The sequence below is a fragment of the Eublepharis macularius genome, chromosome 12 (assembly GCF_028583425.1).
Source record: "Eublepharis macularius isolate TG4126 chromosome 12, MPM_Emac_v1.0, whole genome shotgun sequence".
Taxonomy (NCBI): Eukaryota; Metazoa; Chordata; class Lepidosauria; order Squamata; family Eublepharidae; genus Eublepharis; species Eublepharis macularius.
This window is the reverse complement of record NC_072801.1, coordinates 54,597,750-54,621,872: the sequence shown is the minus strand read 5'-3', so window position 1 is coordinate 54,621,872 and position 24,123 is coordinate 54,597,750. Positions and strand designations below refer to the sequence as shown.

The 24,123-nt window shown below is 43.9% G+C and overlaps 1 long non-coding RNA gene across 1 annotated transcript; it reads right to left on the bottom strand.

The window, feature by feature from the left end:
• Positions 1-676: 676 nt before the first annotated feature.
• On the bottom strand, positions 677-21,215 carry LOC129338556 (uncharacterized). Its single transcript, XR_008597955.1, has 5 exons — positions 21,140-21,215; positions 18,736-18,760; positions 16,688-16,740; positions 4,379-4,410; positions 677-1,276 (listed from the first exon to the last, which is right to left on the bottom strand). It is a non-coding gene; the product is annotated as an uncharacterized LOC129338556 (long non-coding RNA).
• Positions 21,216-24,123: the final 2,908 nt, after the last annotated feature.

Genomic DNA, 24,123 nt, shown 5'->3' with positions numbered 1-24,123 from the left:
GCCCTGCCCAGTGATGTGACAGATCCTCACTTAATCTAAGATGTAATCCTTGGAAAAGTCTTCTTCTATTGTACAAAAATATTATTTTTTAAAAAAACTTGTTTGTTAAACAGATATAAGATAAAGCGCTTTCAAGCCCCGCCTTAAGTAAATTATACTTTGACCTTCAACTATCTGGGCATGAGTGAGTTTAGAGATATACAAGAAGTGAATTTTACACCCACTTCAGATAATGTTAATTTCAAAGTAACGAATGATTAAGTTGTATGATTCGTTCTGAGTGCCTGAACGGAAACGTGATGACTTCTTATATATACTTGGGGATACTTCCAGTGGAAAAGTATCTTATGCTGCATCTACACGGAGATGCAAAAACACGCTCCTGCCGTTATATAAGCAGCAAGCAGCAGGGGTGGGTGGGAACAGCATCCACATGCAGCCATTCCCCTGCTGCTTTCTGCTGCCACTCTCACCCCTTTCCCTTCTTTTTTGCTGTATCAATCAAACCCCCACAAAGGAGGCATTGAAAATGAAACCAGTGAACAAGAAATCTAGTTTCAGAAAAAAAAATGCCCTCTGTTTCCTATCCAGTGTCAAGCGAAATCAAGTTAAGCTATACGTACGTTATTGCAGAAATATCATCTGAGGAAAGAGCAGGAAAGGACACAGAAATACAGTCAGGGCCAACATATTTATTGAATTTGACTACGGATGAATATTAACAAAACAGTGGCCCTCACTCATTGTGCTGTTTGTGACTGACGTAAGACGATCCCTATGTATAGACACTTGAAAGCTATGCTAACATCAGAAATGGCAGTCAGACCAAATCAGTCGTGAATGACACTAAGGCTCTTCAGATGCTCACTCAAATTATCTTCTGTGAGGATGGATATTATACAACTAATCTACCAAAAGAAGCATAACAGTGAAAATAGGCTAAATAACAGGAGTCTTGGGAGGACTGCATGGTGAAACAGACCAGAAGAGTATAAAAAGGACAGAAATCTGTACACTGGATGCTGGAATACTGAGGAGCATGTCAAAATAAAGCAATAAAACAGAGAATGGGATGGAAGTATTCTTCGGCACCTTTCTGAGTTCATCCTTCCATATTTATTCTCCTTTATCCATCTCCATGAAGTGCCATTAGCTCTGAGAATTCCTTATCTGCACATGATGTCTCTGAGGAAGGTGCAAGGTGGAGGGAAGAACACCTGTTTTGTGGAACCAGGTTTGCATATACTGTTCTTTCTGTATTCTTGGGCTGCAGCAACTTGGATTAAAGAAACAGAAGATTAGCCACTTGCTGTGAGGAAAATGGCCTATCTTGACTGGATTTCTAAAGCTTGGTTAATTTAATTTGAATAGCTTCACCTTTTCTAAAGATGCACACCCACCTCCCTTTTGACAAGGTCTCTGACCAAAAACTCCTGAATAAGGAGATAAGAGGATGAGTCTGTTTATGGATTAAAAATTACTTAAATGGCAAGAAGCAGAGATTAAGAATAAATGGACAGTTTTCACAAGGGAGGGAAGTAAGCAAGTGGGATTCTACAGTTATTATTGAGATCAGTGTTATTTAATGTGTTCATAAATGATTTACAATTGGGCAGTGTAGTAGCTAAATTTGCAGATGACAACAAATTGTGCAGGATGATGGAAATGAAGGCATATTGTGAAGAGCTACACAAGAATTTCTCTGAATTGGGTGATGGAGCGAATGAAATTCAGTGTCGGTAAGTGAAGGTGATGCATTCTGAGAAATCCCCCCCCCCCTTTTAAATATATGCTGATGGGGAATGAACTGCCTGATACTGAGATTGAAAGAGATCTTGGGATTGTAGTGGAAAGCTTAATGAAAAGGCTGAATCAGTGTGCAGTAGCAGTGAAAAAAGGAAAACTCCATACTAGGTATTATTAGGAAAGGTATTGAAAATGAAATAGCCAGTATTGTAATGTCCTTGTATAGTGCTTCATTTTGAACACTATGTACACTTCTGATCACCTTATCTCAAATGGACATTGAAGAGCTAGAAAAAGTAAAGAAGGAAACCAAGAGCACTTTTTGTATGAGGAAAGTCTGGTAAGGCTGGGACTTTTCAATCTAGAAAAAAGGAAACTAAGGGGAGGCATGATAAAGGTTTATACAATTATGCATGGGATGGATAGAGGGAGCTTTCTCTTCTTCTCCCATAATGCTAGACTTCAGGGGCACCCAATGACATTGATGGGAAATATATTCACAATGGAAATTGTTGGGAAATATGTTCATGACAGAAAAAAGAAAATATTTCTTTACTCAACAAGTAAACAAATACCTCAACCAGTGGAGGACCTCCACTGGAGGTAGTTATGGCCACAAGCATAGATAGTTTAAAAGGGGATTGGACAGAGTCATGGAGGAGTGGTTCATCAACGGATATTAGCCATGGCTAGTAAAAGGGACCTCTATATTCAGAGGAAGTAAACACCAGGGCTCAGAGGAAACATCAGAGGAAGGCCTCGGCCTCTGTATCCTGTTTGTTTGGCTTTCAGGGCAGCTGGTTGGCCACTGTGTGAAACTGAATGCTATACTAGATGAACCACCGGTCTCATCCAGCAGGCTGTCATGTTCTTATATTCTTTCCCTCTTGAGCAGTTGGTGTCATTATGAGAGTGTGTGCTCTATTTCCTGAGAAGCCTATGCTTCAGACAGCCAGATACATTTTCAGGTTAGGTGATATCTCTCTATAGATGCATCCCGCTTCAAAACCTAGTTTGTCTACTCTTTTCTAGCTTGAATATTTTCAGTTCTCTCCCTCAGTTTTATCTATCCTTCTATTTCAGTTTTTAAAGAGAGCTTTCTGCCAATTCTGGATGAGTACATTTTCAGTAAAAAAGGAGAGCTCCATGATATTTAAAGGAGATGTTCTTTGTACATTTTAGCATGAGTAACCTGCTTCTTCTTGTTTATTTGTCTGAGACAGAACATGTTACTATCTCTATTTGGAAAATGACATGGACAACGTGTTTCTCTTTTGAGTTTGAGCACACTCTTGAAGGCATTTCAAAATGTCTTTTGCCTATGACAATTTGCATGTTGCTAGCTTTTTTTGCTTTATTTAGAAGTGTTCTGTCTATTGGTTTTAAAAAAATCATATAAATTCTGGAATCTTTTATATAACATTCAGTTCTCTTTTTAAAATCTATAGTTCTGTGTCTGAGCTCTGCCACTTAATGCCTATTCACATCTATCATTTTGGTCATATATATTACCAGAGTTTGTACCAAAATAATACTTGTGTTTTCCTTTTTATAACAACACTATGCTCAGTTAGGAAAAGGTCAATAATGAATAAGATCAGGGCTTTTTTTCAGCAGGAACGCGGTGGAATGGAGTTCCGGAACCTCTTGAAAATGGTCAGATGGCCGGTGGCCCTGCCCCCTGATCTCCAGACAGAGGGGAGTTTAGATTGCCCTCCACGTAATCTAAACTCTCCTCTGTCTGGAGGTCAGGGGGCAGGGCCACCGGCCATCTGACCATTTTCTCCGAGGGCAACCCACTGAGTTCCACACCTCTTTTCCCAGAAAAAAAGCCCTGAATAAGATACACTAGAATCATGTGTCTCCATAATATATTGTTATACATTAAGCTGATCTGTTTCAGGGCCTGCTGAAACTGTTTGCTAGGCCTGCTCTTTTCCTCTTTCCCTGTCTTTGTTGGGGGGTAGGGTGGGGGTTGGCCCTAGTCCTCTTCCTCTTTCTTTTGCTGGCATGATGGAGTGCTAAGAATGGGCAGTGACTTCTTTTCCTTTCCTGCCCTGAGTGAACAAGGAGGGTGGATGCTGCTGTGTCTTATCCCACAGCTGTGCAGTGCATGGAGATGAGTATTACCATGCCATGCTTCCGCATAGGGGGTGAGAGGCAAGTGAGCACAGCAGTGCTGTGCCTCTGTGCCTCACCTCATGGGTGAGCAGCAGCTTCATAATGCACTTTGCTGTGGTGGTATTGGAGAATGCTGTGAGTGGGGAGGTGATTGCTGTTAAATGGTGGGTTCAGGCACTGAGTGATTCAACAAGCTCTTTATTCAATCAGAACATCACTGAAAACCTAGGCAGCAAGCTGCACATATATACACAACTTTCATTCCCAAACCACGCCCCAGCTATCTTAACATCCGATGAGAATACGCAGAACAGGAACCCTTCATTTGCATCAACTATATACATTATAACTTATTTACAGCTCAGTGATTGGTCTTTATTGTGCTGCCCTGATTGGCTGCTACCAGCAAAACACAACCAATGACAGTGCAGGCTTCAGTACCCTTGTTTGAGCTAGAGGCTTGACCAATACATAACAATTGCTGCCTAGAGGTACCCTGTCCATTACTCACCATAGGTTCGCCAAGCCCCATAATGCCTGCATCTGAGGAGAAAATCACAATTAGTCTAATCTTGTAGTACATTTTCAAAAGAGCATGCATATGATTTATTCTATGGGAATGTGAAAACCTTTCAGAAGAAGCCATCCTTAAAAATATTTTGGATCTCAAAGACAGCCTTGGAAATCGGGTTGCCAAACCAGGTTGGACCCGGAGAACTGATCTCAAGCCAACAGAAATCAGTTGCCCTGGAGAAAATGGCTGCTTCGGAGGGTGGAGTCTATGGTATTGTACCCAGCTCCCTCTCCAACCCCCACCCTCCCCGAGCTCCCCTCCAAAACATTTTCAGGAATTTCCCAACCCAAAGTTGGTAACCCTACTTGGAAATACTTCTTCCGCAGTCCAAGAAACAGCAAGTGTGATATTTGAGCCCTTGGCAGCTTATCCTTTTCCACAGCAAATAGCCATAAAGAGAAGGGTATTTAGCCAACGGCTTGGTCAGCACATAAATAATTTACTGGGGACAGGAAAAGAAAGTGAGAAATAAGATCGACAGTGACCATTGCATTTCACTGGCTGATAACTGTGAGCATTCAAAACAAAAGCAGACTTCTGCCAAGCGCAGTATCAGTGACAACAGAATGATTTACTGGTACCTCTCAGGAGTGCACAGTGACAGAAACAGATTTTTACCTGTGATTCTGGCCATCAATGCAGCATTCAAAGGCACAGAGGCCTTGATTCACTTAGAGGGTTAGAAATCCCATTTGACTGACTTGGTTTCAGAATTCCATTCTGGATGTTGTCCAATAACTTAGTGGCTTATTGCACAGCTGTGTGGCTCTGGGGGAGATAGGGATCTATGCCCACCCACTATTTGTTATTAAGCTCATTGGGAGGGGGCTGTATAAGGGAGGGGGCAGGTACCTCTGGTTCCCCTCAAGATATAAAGCACATAGATATAAAGCATGTAGCCTACATGGCAGAAAGTGATGATTATGAATACGGATGCTGGGATGAATAACAACAAGTACTGGTAATCTGATGAATGCAGAAGAAGGATGGCTACTTGAGAAGGTACAAAACAAAATTATTGCAGTCTAGGACAGCCAATTATCATGAGCTGCCCATCCTCAGTGACTGGCTCTGATGGTACAAAATCTCAGCACTGGGGTCAAAGACATGCATGTTAACTTGTGCAATTCTATAAAGCCACCCCCCTTTCCCATGTTTCCTACTCTGTTATGTATATCAGGTTTCGACACTGGAACCGATAATGGATTCCAAGCGCCCCATTCATCTTCTTTTTTTATTCTCCAGTATGTCTAGTAAGTAGGAGCCCCATGGCGCAGAGTGGTAAGCTGCAGTACTGTAGTCCAAGCTCTGCTCACAACCTGAGTTCGATCCTGGCGGAAGCTGGGTTCGCATAACCAGCTCAAGGTTGACTCAGCCTTCCATCCTTTTGAGGTTGGTAAAACGAGTACCCAGTTTCCTGAGGGTAAAGTGTAGATGACTGGGGAAGGCAACGGCAAACCACTTTGTAACAAAAAGTTTGCCAAGAAAACATTGTGATGTGACGTCCCCCCATTGGTCAGTAATGACTCGGTGCTTGCACAGAGGACTTTACCTTTTTTATGCCTAGTAAGTATTTAGAGGAATGGTGTATACTTTGTGAAGTGTGGGTTCTAGCTCTGCTTCTTCCTTCTGTTTTGCTGCTGCTAGCCAAAATATGAACTTAATTTTATTCCCAAATCCCCCTTGGTGAAATACTTTGTTCTGGTTTCCCACACATACTTTTGCCCAGAGAGGTATGGGAGAAGTGACAAGAAGACTTTCTGTGAATGTTGTGTTTTGTGTTCTGTTGTTGTTGTCCTTTTGTACTCACTTGCTTTGAATCAAGATGCTCTTTGAGTCATTACAGTCCTTAGGACCTGAACCTTTCTATAGAAGAAGCCTTTGCCTTTCCATAGTACTGTTCTTTGCCAAGAAAACAGTGGACGTATCTGGGTGAGGTAATATGAATAGCCATATTCCTTCTCTTTGTGTCTATCAGGAGAGAATGTGTTTGCATGAGGTGATTTCCCCCCTCTTCTGTGTAGCTCCCCAAAGTGCAGAAGGTAAAGGTCTCCTACTACGCACACAGTAAACTTTCCCACAGCAGGTGTGGTGCTGTGTAGCCATTGTTCCTTTTTCTGTAGGTTTCTGTGGGTGAATGGGTGACCTCACAAAACTGTGTAGGCATCATTGTGTATTTATTGGCTACAAGCGTAACTGTTTGGTATGGGGGCATCATCAGCATGCCATTCTATGACTGGTGGTTGCTGAAAGTTTTGCTATGGACTCCAATGTAGTTGCTACGATCTCAACTTCTTGGAATTACGCCTTGTTTTGCCATTGCTTTTCTCTGCTAAGAGGGCATAGGACATAACAGCTAATGTCAGCGCACTAGCTGCACCAATGCCAGTGATGAGCTAGCATCCAGAACTTGAAATTTCTGGGACCCTTTCCTGTTCGTAAAGTGATCAATGAAGTGACTGTTGCCTTAGATTTGCCAAAGAACTTGCGCCATGTTCATGATACCTTCCATGTCAGCCTTTTAAAAAGGGCTCCACCAGCAGACCAATGGCACGCTCGAGCCCCTCCTATCCCGACCTTGATTGATGATCAAACCCATTATGAAGTACAACAAATTTTGGACTCTAAACTTAAAAGAAATCAACTGTTTTAACTTATCAGATGGAAAGACTTTGACTCTGGGTTTGATGAATGGGTGCACTCTGTACATGTTCATGCTCCTAGATTAGTCAAGGCATTTCATAATCGTTATCCGCATAAACCTGGGGGAGGGGCATCTTAAGGGGAGCAGAAAAAATGTCAGGGTTAGAATGTTCTTCCTGTGTGTGTAGCCAAAGGGACTCCATATTAATTCTTTCAGTATTCTAAGTGCTTTATTCACAGGGGCCAAGATGTTCCAAGCAGCTATCTCACAGAAGAGGATTGTTTTGGCTATCGCTTCTCCAGCCTTGGGAAACTTTCGCTTTCTCAGCTTCAAAGGGATTGTTTTGAGAACTATGGGGGGAGGTTGGGTCTGCTGGGATCTGATACTTTGTACCTTGTGCTTTGCCTGTTATTCGTAACAATACACGTGTACCAGCCCAGATATTGCATCTGGGCCAGTGGACTATAATGATTGCTTTTTCAGTAAATCTTTTTGGAAACAATGGACTCTTGTCTGATTGCAGAAGGTAGTCTGGATTACAATTATTATTTAGCCACAGATCTGACATTTTGTTATGAATCACATATTTCCAATGCCTAAGCCGGAGAAGACGGATTCCAAAGCTGTACCTGACAGGGACCCTTTGTTTGATCCATATGCCTCTCCCGGCTCTCAAGGACTGGAACCTCAAGGACCCGTTCAAAGAGGGACAGGGTCCTCTGTTACTACAATCTACACCCTCGCGCCCAGCAGGACAGATACCCGACCCACAGCCGCCGCTGACCCGCTGATTTCCTTGCCGACGCCAACGCAGTGGGGATCGAGGCCAAGGGACGCGAGGGAGAGGAGAGCAAGTATGGTGTTCGTGCAAGCCCCGATGGAAGGCCGACGGAGTCTCGAGGTGATTGCAGAGCACTCCAGTAGTCAACTTTGGTATTATTGGAATCAAGAGTCTGACAGTTGGAACGGGATTGAACAGCCTCGGAGAGTACCCACACTTGGGAAACGTTGCACCGTGATGTGATGAGTTGGGACTATGCATAGGTCGTTCCGTGGACGGGACACCAAGATCCGAATGAACATTCGTGGATACAATTACAAAGTCGAACCATAGCTGTGGATGCTAGAATTTCGGCGGTCACAGGATTGGCGAAAGGAATCCTGGCAGGGAGATCGCAAGAAGAGCAAGGTGCGGGGGCCCAAGGCATGGGAGAGATAAAACCTTGGCCTGGAGCAACCTGTGCAGAATACTATACAGAATACGGAGAGGCCCCGCAAGGACCCGGCGAAACCCCCTACCAGGGTGTGGGAACCGAGGCCACCGCAGGGGACTCGAGTCGGGTGCAAGTTTTAGAAGAGAGTCTGATGAGCATGGAGGAAAGTTTGGCCCATGCAGTCCATTTACTCTCCGTACTAGTGGTCAGGGGAACAGAAGGGAATCAATCAGTCCCTACAGGGATGCAGACTATCAGTCAAAGTCTGGCAACTCTGCAGAAGATCGTTCCCCAGACAGAGACAACGGACCCTAACCAACCGCCCCCGATTCCTGAGGAGCCAAATGAACAGCCGTCAAACCCTGTCCCAGGACAAGAAGAAGAAGAAGAAGAAGAGTGTGAGGAGGAAAGAGGAGGGGGACAACCACCAGAGGGGACTCTGACAACCTCGTCTCAATCTGGGGGTACTCCCCAGCATCCACCAAGAGGGACCCCGACACTCACGCCAACTACAAGTCAGCCTCAGGGGCCACCACTCGTCACGCCAACAACAGTCCTGCTACAAATAGTTCCGATACCTATAACCCAGACGGGAGGACAACCGTTTTTGCCGAGACTTGTGGCTCCGATACCAAGAGGCACCACTCCTAGGTGAACCCTGACGCCAGGGCCGAGAATAACTCCCTTGCCCATTCAGCCAATACCTGGAGGAACTCCTCAGCTACCTCCTCCACATCGACTTCCAGTTCCGAGGGGTCCGCCGCTGCCGCGACAGCCGGTGCCCACAGGGCCTCCTCCACCGCTACAGCCAGTGCCTAGAGGACCCCCTCCACCGGTTCGACCAGGGCCAAGGGGTCCTCCCCCGTTGCAACCTCAACCGGGGCCCCAGTACCCTCCACCTCAGCCCCAACCGGTACCAATCGAATATTACCCTCTACCGGCGCCAGTCGCCCGAGCCCCGGAACTGCCTACGGGGTGGGTGAAACTGGAAGCCACGTTTGATGGAGATCCCTCCAAACTAGGGTTCTTCCTAGTGCAAGCCTTACAATTTTTTAACCGTTGGGGACATTTATTCGGAGACGAAGCCAGCCAAATCGAACACTTGGGGTCTCGTCTGCAAGGAAAAGTGGCAGAATGGTATGTAGCCCTTTATGACTTAGGGGCCCCTGAATTGAATACTCTGCAGGGTCTTGTCGATGCGCTTCGCGCCCAATATGAAGAGCCCTTGGAAGAGAGTAGAGCCAGAACAGAATTACAGTCTATTAGGCAAGGCAGCATGTCGGCGAGAGACTATGTTACAAAATTCCAACAGCTGGCTGCAAAATGCCCAAGGTGTGAGGAGTCCACCAAAATAATTCTGTTCAAACAAGGTATGAATCCCAAATTGTTGGATAGAGCCCTCATGCAAGATAATCCCCCCACCCTCTTGGGGTGGATTCAGTTAACTTGTGAAGTAGAAAATTGCATGCAAGAAGTACGCTTAGTCGAGCAACAGCAAAACACTGGACAAAGGCGCTCTTCAGTACTGGTGAGAGGAAGTAGGGGTGCTGGGTACGCTACCAGAGGAGCGAGAGATGCTAGATGGCAACAAGGATTGTGTCTGCAGTGTGGACAAAGCGGTCACTTTGCGGCGCAATGTCCATACCGGCCTGTGCAAAGAACTCCGTTCTCACCAAGGCGTCCAGCCCCCACCACTCTACCTGCGCCAACCCGCCCGACGCCAGCTCCAAGAGCAACAAGAGGCAGAGGGGCATTTCGTAGAAATCCTCCCGAGAGAGGGTTGGAATTAGAGGAAATTATGGACTATTCAACAGCTCTAATCGGGGAGGAAAATCCAGAGAGTCCTGCCTCGGGAAACGAAATAGATCTGTCGTAAAAGGACCCAAACGGCAGATCAAAGATCAGTCAGTTCCTACTCCGAACAGACCTCATGGGTCCATACTCTTCATACCAGTAACATTGGTTAATCCAGAAAGAAAAACGCATGTCCGCGTTCAAGCTCTCATAGACTCGGGCTGCTCTAGAGACATTATTTCACCGGCCCTAGTAAATGGATTAGTACTTCCCATTAAAGAGCTGGAAACTCCGGTCATCTTTGAACAAATGGATGGCACTAATATGAATCCTGTCACTGCCGAAACTGTGCCAGTCATCACAGGCATGGGACAACATTGGGAGACAAGATCATTCGTAATTAGCGCCACCGCCAAATATCCGTTGATTCTGGGAAGCAGATGGTTGTGGGATCACAACCCCTATATAGACTGGGCAGTTGGAAGTATCACTTTTTCCCATGATACATGTAGAAATCACCGCTGGAACCAAAATTGGGGTAACAACCCTACCCTCATTGAGCAAGCCCTTCTAACTCAAGAAGATATTAATCAAATACCTAAACAGTACAGGGCTTATATCCAAGCTTTCACTGAAGAAGAAGCCAACTCTTTACCTCCCCACAGGAGGACGGATTGTGCCATGGAGATATTACCGGGTGCATCTTTACCCAAAGGCAGACTGTATCCCATGAGTCCTAACGAACGTGAAGAGCTCCGCAAATTCATTGACACCAATCTGCAAAGAGGATTCATCCGACCCGCTAATAGCCCACATGCCGCTCCAGTACTTTTCGTTAAGAAAAAAGATGGAGGACTGAGACTTTGCACGGACTTTAGAGGACTAAATGCAGTATCCTCCAGCAACGCCTACCCCATCCCACTCATCCGAGATTTACTCAATGTCGTGGCGCAAGGTAAGATCTTTACAAAATTGGATTTAAAAGATGCTTACTTCCACGTTCGTATCAGAGAAGGCGATGAATGGAAAACCGCTTTTAATACGCCCCTCGGCGAGTATGAATACTTGGTTATGCCTTTTGGCCTGGCCGGGGCCCCTTTGGTTTTCATGTCCATGATCAATGAAGTTTTGCATGAATTCTTATACAAAGGAGTAGTAGTGTACCTAGATGATGTCTTAATTTATTCAGAATCGGAAGAAGAACATGTAGAGCTCGTGAAGAAAGTTTTGACTACTCTAATGTGTAACAAATTGCCCATTAAACTGTCCAAATGTGAATTCCACAAAACGGAACTCACCTATCTGGGATATTGCATCTCTAAAGATGGTCTAAAAATGGACCCGGGCAAAGTACAAGCCGTACAAAACTGGCAAACACCCACTACCCACAAAGAACTACAATCCTTCTTGGGCTTTGCCAACTTCTATAGGGAATTTATAGCAAACTTTGCTCAAATAACACTCCCCATAACCGAACTGTTAAAAACCAAAGACAAGGGGGACCAAGCCAAAAAACCGAGTGCCAAATTGTCCTGGACGCCGAACTGCCAGGCAGCATTCAATCACCTTAAAACCCAGTTCGTTTCTGAGCCCGTTCTACAACACCCTGATGAAAATTGCCCCTTCATAGTACAGGTTGATGCCAGCGACACTGCGATTGGAGGCGTCCTCTTGCAGACAGGGGAGGATGGTATACTTAAACCCTGTGCCTTCCTATCCCGAAAATTTTCTGAAACTGAAAGAAATTGGAATGTTTGGGAAAAGGAGGCGTTCGCTGTAAAAGCAGCACTCGCTGCCTGGAGACATTGGCTAGAAAGAGCCCGTCATCCTTTTGAAGTATGGACGGACCACAAAAATTTAGAAGCCTTACGCAGTCCCAGAAGATTAAATGCCAAACAACTGCGTTGGGCGGAATATTTCTCTAAATTCAATTTCACTTTAAACTTTTTGCCTGGCAAAACTAACTTTCTTGCTGATGCTCTGTCGCGCATGCCCCAACACAAAAGCAAGAGGGAGGAGACGATAGACACCGTCTTTTCGCCTACGCAATTAGGGGGAGTGGTGACAACGCGCAGCCACTCAACCCAACCTCCTCAACCCGATCAAGGGTGGAGACTAAAACTGAAAGCTGAAGTAGAAAAGGAGGGGGGGAACGTACTCAAAGAAAAATTGCAACAATCTGAACAAGGAGAATGGCTTTGGGGAGACCGCTTCTATGTACCCAGCAGTTTAAGAAAAGAAGTATTACAATGCTGTCACGACGCCCCTATGGCTGGACACTATGGGTACTTAAAAACACTCCATTTGGTGCAACGGCAATTTTGGTGGCCGGGCATGCGCAAAGACATTTCTCAGTATGTAGCATCATGCCCCATTTGTCTTAGTGCCAAGTCCCGCAAGGGCAAACCCCCGGGACTGTTACAACCGTTAGAAACGCCAAGCAGACCATGGGAAACAATATCCATGGATTTTATCACCGACCTTCCCCCCTCCAAGGGTCACAATTGCATTCTGGTTGTAGTGGATTTATTCTCCAAACAAGCTCATTTTATACCTTGCACCACTATACCTTCGGCTCGAAAACTAGCGGATATCTTCCTAAAACACATTGTAAAACTGCATTCTTTTCCGTCAAAGGTGATTTCGGACCGCGGCGGGCAATTCGTTGCCAAGTTCTGGCGGGAGCTTCTACAAATTATGGGGGTTGAGCAAGGTTTAAGTTCAAGTCATCATCCTCAAACCGACGGACAGTCCGAAAAAACTAATCAAATATTAGAACAATTCCTCCGCTGTTATATTAATTTTCAACAAGACAACTGGGTTGATTTGCTTCCCCTAGCAGAATTCTCATATAATAACAGTGTGCATGCCTCCACTGGAGAAACTCCCTTCAAAGTTGTTTATGGCTTCCACTTCAAACCCTTCCCGTTTGAAGCGCTCCCCCCTCCTACTTCAGCAGCCAAGGACGTTTCAGACTGGTGGGGGGAAGCTGCTCAACAATGGACTCTAATTAAAAAACATCTCGACAAAGCCAAACAGGATTACAAAAAGTACGCCCAACGCCATCGTGTGGCCGAATGGGATTTACAACCAGGAGATCTTGTTTACCTCTCAACAAAAAACTTGAAAGTAACACAAACCAGCCGCGAACTAGCTTTGAAATTTCTGGGACCCTTTCCTGTTCGTAAAGTGATCAATGAAGTGACTGTTGCTTTAGATTTGCCAAAGAACTTGCGCCATGTTCATGATACCTTCCATGTCAGCCTTTTAAAAAGGGCTCCACCAGCAGACTAAAGGCACGCTCGAGCCCCTCCTATCCCGACCTTGATCGATGATCAAACCCATTATGAAGTACAACAAATTTTGGACTCTAAACTTAAAAGAAATCAACTGTTTTATCTTATCAGATGGAAAGACTTTGACTCTGGGTTTGATGAATGGGTGCACTCTGTACATGTTCATGCTCCTAGATTAGTCAAGGCATTTCATAATCGTTATCCGCATAAACCTGGGGGAGGGGCATCTTAAGGGGAGCAGAAAAAATGTCAGGGTTAGAATGTTCTTCCTGTGTGTGTAGCCAAAGGGACTCCATATTAATTCTTTCAGTATTCTAAGTGCTTTATTCACAGGGGCCAAGATGTTCCAAGCAGCTATCTCACAGAAGAGGATTGTTTTGGCTATCGCTTCTCCAGCCTTGGGAAACTTTCGCTTTCTCAGCTTCAAAGGGATTGTTTTGAGAACTATGGGGGGAGGTTGGGTCTGCTGGGATCTGATACTTTGTACCTTGTGCTTTGCCTGTTATTCGTAACAATACACGTGTACCAGTCCAGATATTGCATCTGGGCCAGTGGACTATAATGATTGCTTATTCAGTAAATCTTTTTGGAAACAACGGACTCTTGTCTGATTGCAGAAGGTAGTCTGGATTACAATTATTATTTAGCCACAGATCTGACAATCTGCACATAGCATCTAGAATGGCCTATCACTCTCAGCTGCAAGCCCTTCCACTAAGGCTATATAGGCCTTCCAAAATAGCCATGTGGTTGTCACCGACTGTTGCATATGTTGTGTGGGCCAGAAACTAGAATGAATACATTAAATACATTCTCATCCACAGATCACAATCTTTATAAATAAGCCCATATTAACAACTTTGTGCTATTCAGAGGCAAGAATAAAGTGGAAACTCTACTGAATCTGGCTTCTTCTAAGAAGAACTGTGTGGGTTTTGCATGAGAGTGAAGCTCCATTTTAGTTCACACAGAAAGCAATCCTAACCAGCTCTATTCAGAAATAACTCCCGTTTTAATTAAGGGAGTTTACTCTTAAGAAAGTGTTCTTAGAATTGCATCTGCAATACATATGTGATGGACAGGACTGGCTCCAGCACCACCTCTCCTGGGTCAGGAGACTCTAAGGAATGACAAGAGGAAGATCTGTAGCAGGAAGGGGGAATTGCTGGAAATATCCACTTTAGTCTGGCTCCATCCAACCTGTTGTCATTTATTTACTCTATGTTAACATTTCTTCCATTATTGAATTTAGTAGGTATTACATAGGTTTCCCCTGAGGTTGGGAATTGACATTAGGGCATTGACCAGACCCTGACCTATTTAGCTTCAGCAACTCTACTACAGCATGTACCTTCAGATTATGCTCTGCTATCCCTTAAAAATGTAATGTGCTGGTTTCTGCAGGATAAGCTGTTGTTAATTCTGCAGAAACCAGCAAATTAAGCTTTTCAGTGTATGGTGAACAGTTCAGGGCTGGATTGAGGGGGGGCAGGGGAGGCAGTCTGCCCCTGGCACTGCCAAAGAGGGGGTGCCGGGCGCAGCTGCCAGCTTCCAGGAGCGCGCTGCAGCTTGCCATGCGGGAGGCTGAGTACAGGGTTGGGAAGCCCTTGCCTGCTCTACCGATGAGGTGGCTGGCTTGCCGTGCGCGCAGGACCTCCCAGCCCTGCGCTCAGCCTCCCACGTGGCAAGCCAGCTGCCCCATTGGTGGGGCAGGGAACGGCTTCCCAACCCTGTGCTCAGCCTCTCGCGTGGCAAGCCAGCCACCCCAGCGCATGCCTGCGCTGCTACCGCCAGCTCTGCGGCGCACTGGGTGCTTGGGTGGTTGGCTTGCTGCACAGGCGGCATGGGGCAGCAGGGCAGGTGAACCACACAGAGGGCCTCCTAGCCCTGCACTCAGCTGCCCGCACAGCAAGCTGGCCACCCCAGCGCATGCCCATGCTGCCACCGCCAGCTCTGCAGCCTGCCAGGCGCTGGGGCGGCCGGCTTGCCGTGTGGGTAGCACGCCTCCCACCCTACATGATGACATCATGGAAGTGATGTCATCATGCAGTGCTGGGAGCGCATGTGCATGCTGCGCGCATGCACACAGGGCTGGACAAGGGTTGCACTGGGCGCTGGCAACCCTAGATCCAGCCCTGGAACAGTTATCAGGTGGGATCAAGTCTGCTTTTTCACTCAATTTCATCTTATGGCCCCCGTCCCATGTGGCACAATGTTGGCCTGAATCCACTTTACCTACATCACAGCATGTTAAAATGGTTGAACAAATAAGAGTTTTATATATACTTTCCTTGGCATCCTTACGTAATTATAGGATATATTTCTCTGTCTGTTGGGTAGAGAGTAGGGATTGTCAGTTTCTTTCAACTCCCTGCAATTGCAACCAGAGAAAACCTGTTGCTTCTTGGTGACTAGTGTTATATTCAAAGCTCTTAAGGAGATATGTAGTTTCTATGTGCTATGAAAATAATGGTTGGATCCTAAAGTCTTTCACAGAATAGCTCACCCATAGGAATACTAATGAAAAATCTTACATCATAATGCAAAATTCATGTGGGTTTTACATAAGAAGTATGGGAAGGAAGAAATATTCTAATCCCCTGTTCACAGAAATTTCAAGGCCTGATTATAGCTCCCTGACTGTATGAAGAACAACACAAACAGCTTTCTAGGTTTACAGCAGGAAGTGTACAGATTTTTACCCCACAACCATGAAGTCCAGGCCTGTAACAAAAGTAAGCAGAAGGTGCTCCGCATTCTATAAGGTCTCTAAAGTGTGTGCTAGATTCTATAACTCAAGGGCCAAGCTACACATGACGAATGACACTTGAACAGCAAGTGTATTTCTCCCTGTTCACTTGCCCTCCACTCAATCCACTTGCCAGGCAAGTGTCTTTCGTCATGTGTAGCTTGGCCCTCAGATGTAGGCTTGCCAGGTCCCTAGGGGGCAAATCTAGGGATTGGGGGGCCCAGGGGGGACTTACCTCACACGTGCTTTGTGCACACATGCTCTGGAGCGCTCCACACTGCATAAGGAATGATGTCATTCCTGCCGTGATATGGAAGATGTCATTCCTGGGATGACATGGGCATTTACTGGGGCGCTCTGGAGCATATGCTTCACCTCCAGAATCACATTCCTGCATCTTTCTCTCCCCCCTCCCACTGGCCAGGTGAGAGGCGGCAGGGGGCAGTGGCTGGGGGTGGGGGATTCCCCTCCCCAACTGGGGGAATGGCAAGCCTACTCAAATGTATTTCATGAGACCTTATTCCAAAGGGGGAAAGAAATATCTCTTACATTGAGTTTCATCGTAGACACAGTTTCTTATGTTTTCAGCTGGAGCTTGTTCTCTGGGAAAAGTATGCAGCAAGTTAGTTTGTGATTCTGCCTGTTTTGACTCTAAAACATTTGGGCTGCCTCTGTTTTTGCAGAGGATACACATTTACCAATAGTCAAACTATACAAGATACACTAGATCCATAATTTTAAATCCTAGATCCATAATTGAATTTCATAATTTTTGTTTAAAAAATAAAGTAACCCTTTCCCCTCTATAATTTTCCTGATAGGCAGGACACATGTACAAGGACACAGGAGCGTGTGCACACACACAAACACACACACATTCTGGGGTCAATAGCTTGGGCAATGGAGTGGAATCTAGAATTAGGAAACCATCACAAGAGTAAGTTGTCACTTCTATCCCTAGCTCTGCTGCTGTAACAAAAAATAAGAGTTTTCTTGGTCTTCCCAATATGATGGTAACATGAGATGTTTAGTTTTCTGTTAATAAAATCATGATTACCTGCTCCATTCTGAATTTCACCTTTCCCACCATGCTTCATCAGGATTGGTTAACTCTACTTAGGATCCTGAAGCAGATATTTTTGATTTATGAAGCCTGATTGTGTGGCTTGCCATACAACTGGGCCATCAGATGCAAAGAAGAGCATGAAATGCACCTGTTGGAAATCTCTCTTCTATCCCAAAATCAACATGTCTGGTCTCCTTAGTAATGTCTGATTGATGTGACATATTTGGAAAGAAAAACCCTTCCCAAATTTAAGAGGCTGTTTTAAACATGCAATCAGGGTCTAAGAACACATTACATGTTCTTCATGTTGTGTAGGTCTTCACAATCAGATGTGTGTGCAAAGTTTCATGCTGGAAACTCATACAGGGGCCAAATTTGGATCAGAATTGTGGTATGCAGAAAGAGGGTATGTAGAGAGATGGTGCTAGTGCCTTAGTTGATAGTCTCCACTTGAATGTAGACAAGGGGTGTGCCGTTATATTGCTCTTACTAGTTTTATGAGCAGTTGTTGACACTGTGTACCATGAAAGTTCTTCATTGCGGTATGTTTTATTACTGCAAAAGTTACTAGTTCTAACTCATACTGTGTGAATCTTCTAACTTGATTTGTGTTTATACGCACAAGTGTGTATTGGCCCCAACCTAAGCAAGTCCAACAAGCTGCTTTTTAATGGAATATTTTACTGTGAGTAAATGAATATGTTCTACCTTAGACAGTTCATGTTGTCTTAAGCAGGTTTTGTTTACATCATGTCCAGTTCTATAATACTACTGCATTGCTTAGTGGAAATTTTTGTTGTCTGATTAAATTGATTTTTATATTTTGTAGTCTGCCTTGGTAAGTCTTGTAGTCTTGGTAAGAAAGTTGGGCTAAAATCAAGTTGTTATTAACAGCAACACCTTCCATAGTTTTCCTGACCTAAAATGACCTTGACCCAAAATGACTTTGCCCCACTGGGGGTTCTACATATACTGATTAGCTACATACATATAAGTTTCCACAGAGGGCCAAATAGCACTCCCCTGGAGCCATTTCAGGTTGGAAAATGGGATGGAAGAAGAAGGCTCAAACAACCCCTTCCCAAATGACATGGCCTTGATTTGAATCAGACCCCTGTGTCCCTGAGAAATGAGCATGGAACTCACAAGTCAAGTTTGATCATACAGATCTGCAGGGGACACAAGGAAAATGTGACAAAGACTTCAGCTGTTTCTCCACAGTCCAAAAATAGTGTGATACTCACAGATCACTGACAGCTTCCTTGCACGATTTCTGACATTGCCCATTTACAAAATGCGATTTCTGATGTTGCCCATTACAAAACATCAGAAATCGTGCAAGGAAGCCAGCAGCGATCCAGGAGCAGCTATTTTTAGACTGTGGGGAAATGGCCTTCATTTTGGGATGTCATTATTTAAACTGACCATTATAACCCTGTCATAACTTCACATAGACCAATAAAGAAATAGTCACATTCATAGTAAAGTTGTACACAAAATGTCAAGCTATGGGGTTTTTGTTTCTTCCTACCTTGAAGATCTCTGACAAGAAGCAACTGAAACAGAAAAGAAAAAAACCCTAAAACTATTTTTCTCATAAGAAGCAGAGTATAAAACAATCACTTTCATGGAAAAACAGATATCTCAGAAAGCTATAGATTTTCAAGTGATTTAAATACCACCTGCATAGATTTGGGTGGTAGCTTTGCCAATCTTACTTTCAGAAAGTCAAATGGAAGACTTTCAATCCCTTGGGTTAGTGGGTTGAAGCATAATAGCCTAATAAGTTCTGCCTTTGCATCCTTGTTGCCCCATATGCTTTTTATATGACCGCTTCATAGATGCTCAGAGCCAAAAGATGACTATAAGTAGAAGGTAGGGGGCAAACATTTCCAAAATGAATTTGCTATCCTAGAGTGTGAGCCACATCACAGGGCTGGGAACAATCTGAACTCTTCTAAGGAACCTAAAAGAGTGTGGATATAAGAGTGTAACTTGTAGAGAGATAGATCAAGATGGGTAGCCGAGTTAGTCTGTCTATGGGCCAAGCTACAAGTGACGAATGACACTGGAACGGCAAGTGGATTGAGTGGAGCGCAAGTGAACAGGGAGAAATACACTTGCCGTTCAAGTGTCATTCGTCACTTGTAGCTTCGCCCTGTAGCAGTAGAAAAGAGCAAGAATCCAATATCACCTATAAGACAAACAAAATTTGTGGTAGGGCATGAGCTTTTGTGAGCCACAGCTGCATGAGCTTTCATGAGTTGTAGCTCATGAAAGCTCATACCCTACCACAAATTTTGTTAGTCCTATAGGTGCTACTGGACTCTTGTAGAGAGATAGTAAGGAATATTAGTAGATATTGACAAGGCAGATTTTGTATAACATATATTAGATACTGCTGGTTGCAAACCCCTTGCCACCTGCATGGACTTGTGATTGATTGGCTCCCTGTATACATAACATATGCAGGGAAAGCCCACATGCTTAGAAAGGGAGCAGTAGCAAGCCAACTGGCCTCACTAGCCACCTATATGTATTTGTCCTAAGTACCCTGTAAATGTATAAAGTAAGGATGCACAGGTTCCATCCCTGTACAAATTGTTGAACATTCCCAGTCATGGGGATGGTGCCTTCATGTGTGCAGTTTTATATACACTGGCACTATATCCCCACTTTGGTGTATGTGTGTATGGTGCCTTCAAGTCATCTAATTGGTGGAGGGGCCAGCGTGCTTGCTGCCACTTTGTTGGCTTGTCCCTGCATATGTTATATATACATGACTGTGATCTGCTTTAGCTACATACATAAACAATTTCCTGCTATGTTCTCATGTAGACACCTTATCTTCAAATGCTGTTCATGGCTTGGACCCAACCAGCTTTGCTGCTGGTGAGAAAGGAAGGAGGGGGTCCCCTCTGACCACCTATGCTGGGGATCATAGGACCTGCCTGGACAAAAGCCATGTGGGAAGGGAAGGGGAACTGGGCAAGGGAATGAGGCAAGACTTAGTGAAGGGGCTGGCTGGCTTGAACACCATGACACTTTACAGTGCCATCCTAAGATGCTTTACTCAGAAGCCTACTCCAGTCTATTCAGTGGAGCTAACTTTCAAGAAAGTGTTCATAGGATTGCACAGTTACTCTCTCAGCTCCAGATTCACTAGATTCATGCAAAACATCCTTTGTTTCTGTCTGTTCCCATTTTTTTTGCTTGAACCAAAAGACATATCATTTTAACCTCTGCTTCTCCTGAACAGAAGTGTTGTGTACTGGGCCGAGCAAGGCCTCTAAAGTATTTACTGTATTGATTGCAATGCACTATACTGTGTTGAGCTTAAGGTTCAGTCAAGGCTTCCAATGCCTGCATGCTCATTGGTCCTTAATCCCTGCAATATCACAGGTTACTTTCTCAAGGCAGCAGCCAATTGGTCCTCTATAATAAAGACCAATCAGTGGCCTGCCTACTTCAAACATTGTATATAGTTTATGCAAATGATGGTATTGTAAAGTATGTATTCTCATTGCCTATCAGTTATTCTGGGGGTGGAGCTGCTGTATATATATTGAGGGCTTCTGTTCAGTCAGTCAGTGTGTGTTGTGTTCCTGCTAAATAAAGAGCTGTTGAATTACCTCATGTCTGAACCCACTACTTAACAAGAAGTATGTCACGCGGCACCATTTCTTTTATTTAGAGCAAAAAATGTTACAATTATTGGGCTTTGCAAAGGGCTTCCTTCCCCACATGGGCACTAATATTTGACTAATAGTAAGGGCTCCTATGGAATGAAGAGCAATATCCCTTCTCTAGATGGATGAGCCATGTACTTCAAAGTATAGTGTGAAGGCTGAACCTTTGTATTTCCTACAAGTATTAAGCAGTTTCAAAATTCTACCTCTGGTGGTCTGACATGGCTTCATGCTGCCATCACTCACCTTTCTTTAACAAGAGATAGATCAAGGGAACCAGAACCAGAATGGCGAGAGAAACAAATATATATATCCATTTCTGGCCTGTGAAGATAAATATTTATCAGAATTAGATCAAGGAGGAAAGAGCATTTCTGTAAGACATTTGTACACCAGGCAAAGCTCATCTACCTGCTATTTTGAATAGGTAAGCTATTAATTGATTTTTATTATAGACTGTCATCTTTAATTTCTCTTCTTTAAACTTCTGTTCTTGAATCTACTTATTCAAACAGCCTGATATCCTGGTTTCTACTTAGGTTTCCATGTCCCCCTGTCCTCTTGGCAGGAGGGGTGGGGCTGGCCCCTACCTGCTCTGATATCAGTTGCGTATGTGACTGATTGTCATTTCTGAGAAGTGACGTCATCATGCAGGCCGCGGCTGCCCCTGAGAGTGTTCCCATGTTCTGTAGGGGGCTGATTCAGGGCCGAATTAGGCCCAAATCTGCCTGGATCAGGCGCAAATTGGCCTGGAATGGGCCACTGCAGAGGGTGGGAGTGCTCCCATACCCTGCTGCTACCTGATCTGGGCTGAATTAAGGCTGAATCAGCTTGGATTGGGTCTGAATTGGCTTTGATCCAACCCACTTTTCCAGTAGTAAAAATGGGAGGAGTAGTCCATGGGAGCTGCCTGAACAAATGCCATGTGGGATGGGTCTGTAGTAAGGTGAAGGATTGGTCAACACTGAGTAAAAAAGATGGCTGGATCCAACCCATTACATAGTGTGCAAGTAAGAGATTTTTTATCTCAATAATATTAGAATGTAATTGAAATAATGGGTGCAATCTTATCAACTTCCCCACTCGTTCTACCCCAGTTCCTCCCCTCTCATTGCATGCCCTAACCTGTGTGGCATTAGTTTATGGAACTTCCATGATCTTTAACATTGCCTTTTTTGATATTCTTCTGCAGCTTTTATGAGTACAAAAGCTGTCAGAACAGAACTCAGTGATATTAGTGAGTATCACACGCATATATTAGCATAATGTCATATTGTCATCTTCTATGATAGGAATTGATATTCTAAGAAAAAGGAGCTGAAGAAAATTCTGAAAAAGAAGATAGAGGATGATAACAGCATAAATAAATATTGAAATTCACCAAATGGAAGAAAAACTAAAAGAAAGACAGGATGATAGTCTGTTTTGGAAAGAAACTGAAGACGGAAACATCAGAAGTCTACCATTTCAACAGCAGATTAACTTGTTGTTTAGGTTAACTTGCGTTTCTTAAAAATTATCTGTTTTAATGTAGTTTTAAATACATTCATTAACAGTGCAATCCTAAGGAGAGTTATACCAGTCTAAGCTCATTGAAATCAATGGGCTTAGACCGGAGTAACTCTGTTTAGGATTGCACTGTAAAAGTATTAAGGCACCTTAAGTTATGATTGGTTGCCTGTCTGCTTCTCTGCTGTTATAATGGATTGGGAACCTTAATCATTACAACTGACAACCAGACATTGCTTCCTCTGAGAAAGCTAGAACAGAAGTGAAGGTCAACTGAATAATTCCAAAATCAAAAAGAGTCCAGTAGCACCTTTAAGACTAACCAATTTTATTGTAGCATAAGCTTTCGAGAATCAAGTTCTCTTTGTCAGATGCATGGTACAGAAACTGGTCAAATATAGAAGAGGATGAGAGGAGAGAGAAGAGCATCTTCTCTCTCCTCCCCTCCCCTTCTATATTTGACCAGTTTCTGTACCATGCATCTGACGAAGAGAACTTGATTCTCGAAAGCTTATGTTACAATAAAATTGGTTAGTCTTAAAGGTGCTACTGGACTCTTTTTGATTTTGCTACTACAGACTAACATGGCTAACTCCTCTGGATCTTTGAATAATTCCAAGGGTTTTTTTTTTAAAGAATACAACAATTTGTTTGTAGATACAACAAGAAGTACAAATTGGGATTAAAGCCCAAGTCCAAAAACTGAAAGATGAGCAGTGACTCCAAAGATGAATTTTGAAATATGGCTTTCAAAATGTGAAGACCGTGTTGATTTATCTAGGCAGGGGCACCTAGCTGAGTGTAACCAATGGTGGTTCTGGATAAAGATCTGCATCCCCAACACAACAGTATCTACTTAGTCAATGAGCTGTAATACTGATAGTAATGCATTAAAATAAAATCGACATCCCCATTGCCTATGCATGCAAAGGGCTACTTTGGCGTTTCAATGTCAGGACATATGTTTTAAAATAACCTCATATAAAAGGTGTATTGCAAAACACAAAAATACAGTTGACCTAGAAGATGATACAGATCACTTGGATGGCTTGGCTTAAAGGTTTGTGGAAAAAAAGAATTAATGCTCAAAAGATGCGTAGTTAATTCTTTACAAAAACAGACACAATCCCCAATGGACAAAAGTTTTTACTCACCAAGAATGAATATGATCTCCTGGATATGTAACAGAGTAGTAATAAACTCTGGATCATTAGTGGCCCAAGAATATGAAGAAACAGCATGGATAAATACTTACTTGAATGTCCTGTGTCTCCTAAGATAAGGGAGAATAGCTTCAGGAACAAATACTGCGGCCAAGGATTTAATGTAAACTATTGTAGCTCCAAACTCCAATCCCCTCCCACCCAAGAATCTTGAATGTTACTAGGGATCTGATACTTAACAGTTTAAAGCATTACAAAGGGCCTTGGCCTCAGAGGACACTGGTTGCAAACATATGACCAAATTCCATTGAATTCAGTAGGATTTATGTTGAGTAAGCATACATAGAATCAAGCTTGATGAGAATCATAGAATCTTGAGTTGGAAGGTACTTCCATGGCCATCTAGTCTAACCCCCTGCACAATGCAGGAAATTCACAACTAACTTCCTGCCACAACCCCAGTGACCCCCTGCTCCATGCTCAGAAGATGGCAAAAAACCTCCAGATCCCTGGCCAAATTGGCCCAGAGAAAATTGCTTCCTGACCCCAAAGTGGTGA